Genomic DNA, 9,668 nt, shown 5'->3' with positions numbered 1-9,668 from the left:
GAGGGAGGAACAACCCAAACTCATTCTACAAGGCCACCATCACCCTGATACCAAAACCAGACAAAGATATCACAAAAAAAAGAAAACTATAGACCAGTAACATTGATGAACACAGATGCAAAAATCCTCAACAAAATACTAGCAAACAGAATCCAACAACACATTAAAAAGATCATGCACCATGATCAAGTGGGATTTATCCCAGGGATGCAAGGATTCTTCAATATACACAAAACAGTCAATGTGATACACCATATTAACAAATTGAAGAATAAGAACCATATGATCATCTCAATAGATGCAGAAAGAGCTTTTGACAAAATTCAACACCCATTTATGATAAAAACTCTCCAGAAAGTGGACATGGAGGGAACCTACCTCAACATAATAAAAGCCATGTACAACAAACCCACAGCAAATATCATTCTCAATGGTGAAAAACTGAAGCATTTCCTCTAAGATCGAGAACAAGACAAGGATGTCCACTCTTGCCACTATTATTCAGCATAGTATTGGAAGTCCTAGAAATAGCAGTCAGAGAAGAAAAGGAAATAAAAGGAATCCAAATTGGAGAAGAAGAAGTAAAACTGTCACTGTTTGCCAATGACATGATACTATACATAGGAAATCCTAAAGATGCCACCAGAAAACTACTAGAACTAACCATTGAATTTGGTAAGGTTGTGGGATACAAAATTAATGTACAGAAACCTCTTGCATTCCTATACACTTACAATGAAAGATCAGAAAGAGAAATTAAGGAAACAATCCCATTTACCATCACAACAAAAAGAATAAAATTCCTAGGAATAAACCTACCTAAGGAGGCAAAAGACCTATACTCAGAAAACTATAAAACACTGATGAAAGAAATCAAAGATAACATAAACAGATGGAGAGCTATACCATGCTCCTGGATTGGAAGAATCAATACTGTGAAAATGACTATACTACCCAAAGCTATCTACAGATTCAATGCAATCCCTATCAAACTACCAATAGAATTTTTCACAGAACTAGAAGAAGAAATGTTACAATTTGTATGGAAACACAAAAGACCCCAAATAGCCAAAGCAATCTTGAGGGGAAAAAAACAGAGCTGGAGGAATCAGCCTCCCTGACTTCAGACTATACTACAAAGCTACAGTACTCAAGACAGTATGGTACTGGCACAAAAACAGAAATATAGATCAAAGGAACAGGATAGAAAGCCCAGAGATAAACCCACACACATATGGTCACCTTATCTTTGATAAAGGAGGCAAGAATACAGAATGGAGAAAAGACCGTTTCTTCAATAAGTGGTGCTGGGAAAACTGGACATCTACATGTAAAAGAATGAAATTAGAACACTTCCTAACTCCATACACAAAAATAAACTCAAAATGGTTTAAAGACCTAAATGTAAGGCCAGACACTATAAAACCCTTAGAGGAAAACATAGGCAGAACACTCTATGACATTAATCACAGCAAGATCCTTTTTGACCCACCTCCTAGAGAAAGGGAAATAAAAACAAAAATAAACAAATGGGACCTAATGAAACTTAAAAACTTTTGCACAGCAAAGGAAACCATAAACAAGACAAAAAGACAACCCTCAGAATGGGAGAAAATATTTTCAAATGAAGCAACTGACAAAGGATTAATCTCCAAAATATACAAGCAGCTCATACAGCTCAATATCACAAAAACAAAAAACCCAATGCAAAAATGGGTGGAAGACCTAAACAGACATTTCTCCAAAGACATACAGATGGCCAACGAATACATGAAAAGATGCTCAACATCACTAATCATTAAAGAAATGCAAATCAAAACCACAATGAGGTATCACCTCACACTGCCAGAATGGCCATCATCAAAAAATCTACAAACAATAAATGCTGGAGAGGGTGTGGAGAAAAGAGAACCCTCTTGCACTGTTGTTGGGAATGTAAATTGATACAGCCACTATGAAGAACAGTATGGAAGTTCCTTAAAAAACTAAAAATAGAACTGCCATATGACCCAGCAATCTCACTACTGGGCACATACCCTGAGAAAACCATAATTCAAAAAGAGACATGCACCCCAATGTTCACTGCAGCACTATTTACAATAGCCAGGACATGGAAGCAACCTAAATGTCCATCGACAGATGAATGGATAAAGAAGATGTGGCACATATATATAATGGAATATTACTTAGCCACAAAAAGGAACAAAATTGAGTTATCTGTAGTGAGGTGGATGGACCTAGAATCTGTCACACAGAGTGAAGTAAGTCAGAAAGAGAAAAAAAAAATACTGCATGCTAACACATACATATGGAATTTTAAAAAGCGGTACCTATATATGGAATTTTAAAAAGCAGGGCAGGAATAAAGACACAGATTTAGAGAAGGGACTTGAGGGCATGGGGGGTAAGGGGAAGCTGGGATGAAGTGAGAGAGTAGCACTGACATATGTACACTATCAAATGTAAAATGGATGGCTAGTGGGAAGCTGCTGTGCATAGCACAAGGAGAACAATTTGATGCTTTGTGACGACCTAGAGGGGTGGGATATGGAGTGTGGGAGGGAGGCTCAAGAGGGAGGGGATATGGGGATATATGTATACATATAGCTGATTCAGATTGTTGTACAGCAGAAACTAACACAACATTGTAAAGCATTTATACTCCAATAAAGATGTGAAAAAAAATAAATTGCCATTATTAATTCACTATAAAATATAAAGTTGCAATTTAAACCTGTTGGCAGCATCAGTATGGTTCATTTAATTAGTACCTATGTGGTAGGCATATTAGCATGTGGCTCTAATAAAATTATATCAAATGATATTCATAGCCTCATGTAGTGTCAATGATGGAAGAAACCTCACTCTAAACCACTTATTTTGTAAATGAGGCAATGGGCATCCAAGAAGGCTCCGAGAGGTAAAGTGGGTTTTCTAAGGCCAAACAGCTAATTAGAAATAAAACTGAGCCTAAAACCAAAGTCTCCTAAGCATTAAAAGTGATTTTTTTTCACTATTTGTATTAAAATCTCTCCGTTTTTTGTTTCCTTTTAAACATTCACTTTTTTATATTCAGCAAAACAATATATTAGATTGTGCCAGTTATCAATAGGGAGAAATACTACTCATTATAAAATCAATAGTCCACCATAACCACTATTAATATTTTGGCATACTCCTTTCTATTTGTGTGCAATTTTATATGATAACACATACACTTTTGTATTCTGCTTGTTTTCACTTAACATGTAGTCAACATGCCAGATACATTTTTCCAGGCAGCTCTGCCTAGTTGGGCATTATTACTCTGAATGGCTGTGTAGAATTTCTTCCAGTGGGTGCATTATAATTTATTGAGCTCTTTTCCTATTGTCAGAAATGTAGGATATTTAGCACTTCAGTTGAAAATTATCACCGTACTATATTCAAAATCCAACAACATCTGATTGAATCACTCTGCTTCCTTTTTCAAAGAAAAAATAGATGACTAGAAAAATTTAAACATAGACGTCAGGTGAGATAATTTAAGATCTAAGTAATAAAAATAATGAATCGCAGAAAACAATTCAAAGTGATTGAAGGATGACTCAAGAAAGTTACGGACTCAAGAAAGACCTTCTTATTTCTTTGCACTTTAAAAACTGATCCCTAGCTCATTATTCTGTATTTGTTTCTCTTTGCCTTCTACATAACTAACTGAAATCCAAATTTTAGCAACAAATATTGTCTTTGTATTGTAATTTACTTCTCATGCTAGTATACTTTTTTCCCCCAATCATTAATCTAATAACATTTTCTCATAGATATTTGTATACTTTTAGGGTGAAAAAAAATTATATGTCACCTGGTTCATCCAGGAGATCAATAATGGTTTGACTCACTTGAAGTTACACATCTAGTTACAGCAGTGCCAGGTCTCATGGTCCTCCCTCCAGAGTTCATTTCCCTGCATTAGGCTACATAGTAGCAGTAGTAGTAGTGGTAGTAGCCGTAGTAGTAGTAGCAACAACAGCAGTGGCAGTACTGGTGGTAGTAATGGTAGTGGTAAAGCAGTTAATTTTTGTTGAACTCATTTTAGGTTACATGCACAGTTTTAAGATCTTAGCATACTTTACTTCATTCAATCCTTACATAACACCCACAAGGTAAGAATCTACTTCTAACTCCAGAAGACAAAAGTGAGAATCAGAAGTCACATAGCTAATAAGTAGTGAATTTGGGACTCTAACTCTAATTCAGAGCTTAAACACTTTGCTATGACAGTAATAATAAAACACTGAATAATAAAGAATTAGTGAAATATTTAACTTAATATTTATACATACTATTTAATATTAATGTTTGATATTTATAAAAATGAGTCATCCATAAAATGATTTTTCATAAAAAGAATGTCTTCAATTTACCTATTATTTTAAACATAGTTTGACATGCAACAATATATATGTGGAAGTGATCAATTTTCATATACAATGTAGAAACCTGGTAAAATAATTATTTTATCTCATAAAATTTAGATTTCAGAATTTTTAAGATTAGGTTTCCTATATACCAAGAATGAACAAGTGGAATTTGATGTTAAAAACATGTTACAATTTACATTAGCTCCCTCCAAAATGAAATAAGTATTAATTTAACAAAATATGTACAAAATCTGTATGAGGAACACTATAAAACTCTGATGAAAGATATCACGAGAGAGCTAAATAAATGGATAGATAATTCCTGTTCATGGATAGAAAGATTCACTATTGTCAAGATGTTAATTCTTCCCAAAATTGATGTGTAGACGCAACACAATCCCAATCAAAATCTCAGTGAGTTATTTTATGAATATTGATAAACTGATTTGAAGGTTTATATGGAGAAGCACAAAACCCAGAATAGCCAACTTAATACTGAAGAAGAACAAAGTCTGAGCACTGACATTACCCGCCTTTAAGTCTTACTATAAAGCTAGAGTAATCAAGATAGTGTGGTACTTGCAAAAGAATGCACAAGTAGACCAACAGAAGTATAAATATTTTAATATTTCACATAAATATAGTCAACTGATCATTGACAAAGGAGCAAAGACAATACACCTGAGCAAAGATTGTCTTTTCAACAAATGGTCTTGGTACAACTGGATATCCACATGCAAAGAAGAAAAAGAATTCACATAGAGACTTTATACCCTTCACAAAAATTAACTCAAAATGAATCACAGACCTAAATGTAAAACACAAAATTATAAAACTCCTAGAAGATAACACAGGAGAGAACCTAGATGACCTTGGGTATGATGATGACTTTTTAGATACAACACCAAAGGCACCATCCATAAAAGAAAGAATTGACAAAACTGGAATTCATTAAAATGAATATTTTCTTTTCTGCAAGAGACATTGTCAAGAGAATGAAAAGACAAGCCACAGACTGGGAGAAATATTTGTAAAAGACACATCTGATAAAAGAGTATTACCTAAAATATACAAAGAACTCTTAATACTTAACAATAAGAAAATAAACAATCCAATGAAAATATGAGCAAAGACCTGAAAAGCCACCTAACAAAAGAAGATATATAGATGGCAAATAAGCATATAAAAAGATGCTCCATATCATATATCATTAGGGAATTGGAAATTAAAAAAAAATGAGATGGCACTACTCATGTTTCAGAATGGCCAAAATTAAAAACACTGACAACATAAAATGCTGATGAGGATGTACAATGAATGAGAACAACAGGAACTCCTCTTTTCTGGTGGGATTGCAGCCACATTGGAAGACAGTTCAGCAGTTGTACAACACCAAGAGTAAGCCCAAATGTAAACTATAGACTTTGGGTGATAATGATGTATCAATATAAGTTCACTTATTGTAAAAAACATATCACTGTGGTGTAGGAGGTTGATAGCGAGGGAGGTTGTGCATTCATTGGGATGGGGGTATATGGGAACTCTGTGCTTTCTACTCAATTTTGCTGAACCTAAAACTGCTTTAAAAATAAAGCCTACTAATTAAAATAATTAAGATTAGAAAGTAATATTTGTATAGATCATTTCCATAGAAAAGATGTTTCCTTAAAGTTCATAGGAAAATACTGCAACTACAGTAGTGTAACCAGTGACCACAATACATATAAATGCATAAAGACTGGCTATTAAATCAATGCCAAGAATTTTGGCACTTCCAGAAATATTGAAGAGGCAACTGTGTGATTGTTCAAGAGCAAGTGCCAAGACGTGCACATTAAATTCCTGATTGGCTCTTTTCCTATAGCTTAACTATCAGTATTTGATTTCACATGAAGCAGGAACCTAAAAATACCACATTCATTTTTACTTCTCATCCTGCAGTCTTCTCTGCCCCCTCAAATATTAGCTCTTGCCCACTTTGCAGAGCTTTCTGTGACTCTCAGAAGAGGTTCTTAATTCTTGGCTAATCTTGCCTCTATGTCTCACAGGTGCTGTAGCCTCATTTATCTTCTTTCTCTCTGGAGTTGTACAACCAAGAACTGTCACGCCCACAAATACAGCTAAGCGTGATTGTGTTAAGAGCTGGAACTCAGCTTCAGCTTCCCGCAAACTCCATTTTATTCTCACTGTCCCTTGGGGGTAAGTTGGAGAGGAATGTAGTCAGGAATTTACAGAACCAAAAGCACGTCAATTCTCCCTCCAAAGCCATAAAATGTGAAATGCAGTTCCCAAACCCCTTATTCCTGTGATTAGAAATTAGAGATTCATAAAGATTGACATTGAAATTTTGCAAAGAATCTGTAATTATACCTGAACAAATATACAGGGGGAAAAATGAAAAAGGAGACAATTGACTATGACGCCACTCAGAACTTTCTTAAAATTACACAGAAATGCTTCCCATTTTCCAAAGCTAAAAAAAAAAAAAAAAAAAAATGTGCTCTGCTGGAAAGAAATTGAATGACAGTCAATAAGAAGGTTTCCCATCTACTATTTACGTTGTGACACCCACACACACTCCACTCAGACCATGTTTTTATATTTTTGATTGGAACGAGCTGTTATTAAATGTGAAAAGGCTGAAATGCATTAGTAATAGCTATTAATTATAACAATTTATTAAATGAATAAAGGCAGCTGGGACCTCAGTTTGTCCCTGACACTGTACAGATGAAGCTATAAAGAGAACACACAAAAAGGTTATTTCTAGTTGTTCTACAGTGCTTCGCTTAAATCTCAAGCTTTTGTTTATAGTCATATTGTGATTGCTTTTATCAGAGCTGTCCATCCCCAGGAATCTTACTAGTGTCACATATACAACCAAATAAACAAAGCTCAACCAATCTCCCATTGCCACTCTTCCCTTGTAGAATACCCTATTCAGGAGGACTTCTACGTTCAGTATTACAGTATGAGGAAAATTGGACAGAGAGACAAAAAGCTATGCAAATGCCTCATCATCTTGACTTTTTAAAAAGGTAGGAATGAGTAAATGCTTGAGGGATCAAATTATGAAAGACGGTGGCTGAAATATTTCAGGGACGAAAAGTGTTCCACTCTCGTACGTTTTTACTTTTGCAGCAATGCTCTATAATAACTTCATAGGTAAACCAATACCTTACTGCTATTTTTCTTTAGCTACTAGTCCTGCCTGTAAGTAAAAATAAGTATTCTGACTCTAATTTCTATTGTAATCTATCTCATAGAATGAATGAGTGAAAAACACTTCGAGGTACATAAAGATATTACTTCTTTGTAGATGGACCTATCTGGATTGTCTGATTTAAAGTTGGAGTGGGCTTTTCTGAGAATCCTCCTACCACCATCTGTGTAGATGTTGACTGAAATTAAGTAACTTTTCACCTCTGGTTTCCTCGACACCACTCAGTAATTTGCCTACCAGCCTATCAATTCTCAAGTCACTCTATGGAAACTGCTTTCCTCGTCTTTTCTCTTAAATTTTGTGTTACCTAAGCTTCTATCTCAGCATTTTTCCCCTTATCACCTTTATTCTCATTCATTTCCTTCTCTGTTTCCTCTTTTTACTAAATATATAATAGAAGGTTCAGAAAAATGGAGGCAGTTGTGAAGGAAAACTGAATTCAGTTCTAGGCATTTGAATTTGTGTATCTGTTATCTAACTTGGGTGAGGGGCAGTCTTACGTGGCAACAGTTTGAGAGTGAACACTGTATAACTGATAGCTAAAATTTCAGGGTGATTGTGACCTTCGAGAGGAAGAATACACAAATTTCCCCAACTAATGTGAATAAAGAAAGAAGATCAACCAAAATAAGGACCAGAACTAGGAACATTCTTTCTGTGACTTCACAGATTTTATTCTCATTTGCTGGGCTGTGTCACTATGACCAACAGCGAAGGATTAAGTTTTGTCAGAGGTCAAAGTTTAACTTAGTCATAATTATTGTAGGTATCGAACAAGAGAGTTGGGGGATAGCTAGAGGCTACGAACCTCAGCAAAAAAGCTGCTAGTGAAAATGAGGGGGATCAGCTACAAATAGCCCCATAATGGCAGCTGACATTAAATCAAGTGAAAATACTATTTCAAATGCCAAATATGAAGCAGAATTTGATGGTCCCTGAACTCGAGACTCAGGAGGAAAACCAGAAAAGGGAAGCTAAAGGAGATGGGTAAGAGAGAGCGAATCAGAATGTGGAAGTTTCTACTGAGAACTAGAATCTGAGTCAGTACAAAGTAAAATGAAGTCTGAATTCAGATTGGCTACGTCTATAGAATCACTGGCTCAGGATGCCCAGCTCCCCCCTGCTAGCTTGAAGGAGATTCTGCCCATCTGGATTGGAGGAGAAAGTAAGAATAACAGCCATTTAATGAGCAGAAAAACTGTTAGACATAATACCTTTACTTGCCCCAGATGTCAGGATGGAACAGAAGATGATTCAAACTAAATGTTACTGATAGATCCAGCACATGTTATTTTCCTCCAAGTTGGTTGTGAAAGGTAAACTGAGTTTGATTCACTTTACACATGTTTTTCTTACAGTGAGCAAGCAATAAATGTATTGATTCAATCAATATGTCCAATCAATGAATGAATTTTATATAATAATTTAATCACTTAGTATTTTAATAAGGAGTACTAAAATGAGAAGTAAAGCAGTTCCAGTAAGTGAAAAGTACAACTGGCAAATTGACCTTCATAGGTATTTGGTAACTGTTCTTTGATGGGCTGTGAAACGCTATCCTTATCGTAAGACATCCACAATCCCTGAGTGCTGCTTGCATCCACATTTTAAAATGGTGTATATGGGGGTAACGTAGTAGAAGAGTGAGGAAATAAAATAGCATCTAACTTGAAGGAAATAGTTATAGACATTCTGATGGAGACTCAGTGATATTTTAGGGACTGTTCCACTGTGAGTTAAAAGTATTCAACACAATTTTAGGATTTCTGAAATTGATGCCTCAGAAATCTTAGTCATATAAGCATTCATTATTTATCCTGCAAATATTTTAAAAACTACTTGATAATAACCAAGAGTTTTTTTCTACTCTAAAGTCTAAAAGACAATAAAGAAAATATTAGGAAAAAGTTTCTGCAATCATTTTTTTTTCTTTTCTCACCTTGAGAACATTTAAAAATTACAATAATTAAATCCAATGTACCTGTCTGATCTGGCTTAAATAATGTTAAGAATGTGATGAACCAGAAACTATCAGCACAGCA

This window comes from Balaenoptera borealis (assembly GCF_965194805.1).
Source record: "Balaenoptera borealis genome assembly, chromosome: 7".
In the NCBI taxonomy this organism is placed as follows: domain Eukaryota; kingdom Metazoa; phylum Chordata; class Mammalia; order Artiodactyla; family Balaenopteridae; genus Balaenoptera; species Balaenoptera borealis.
Note: the sequence above shows the minus strand (reverse complement) of the source record.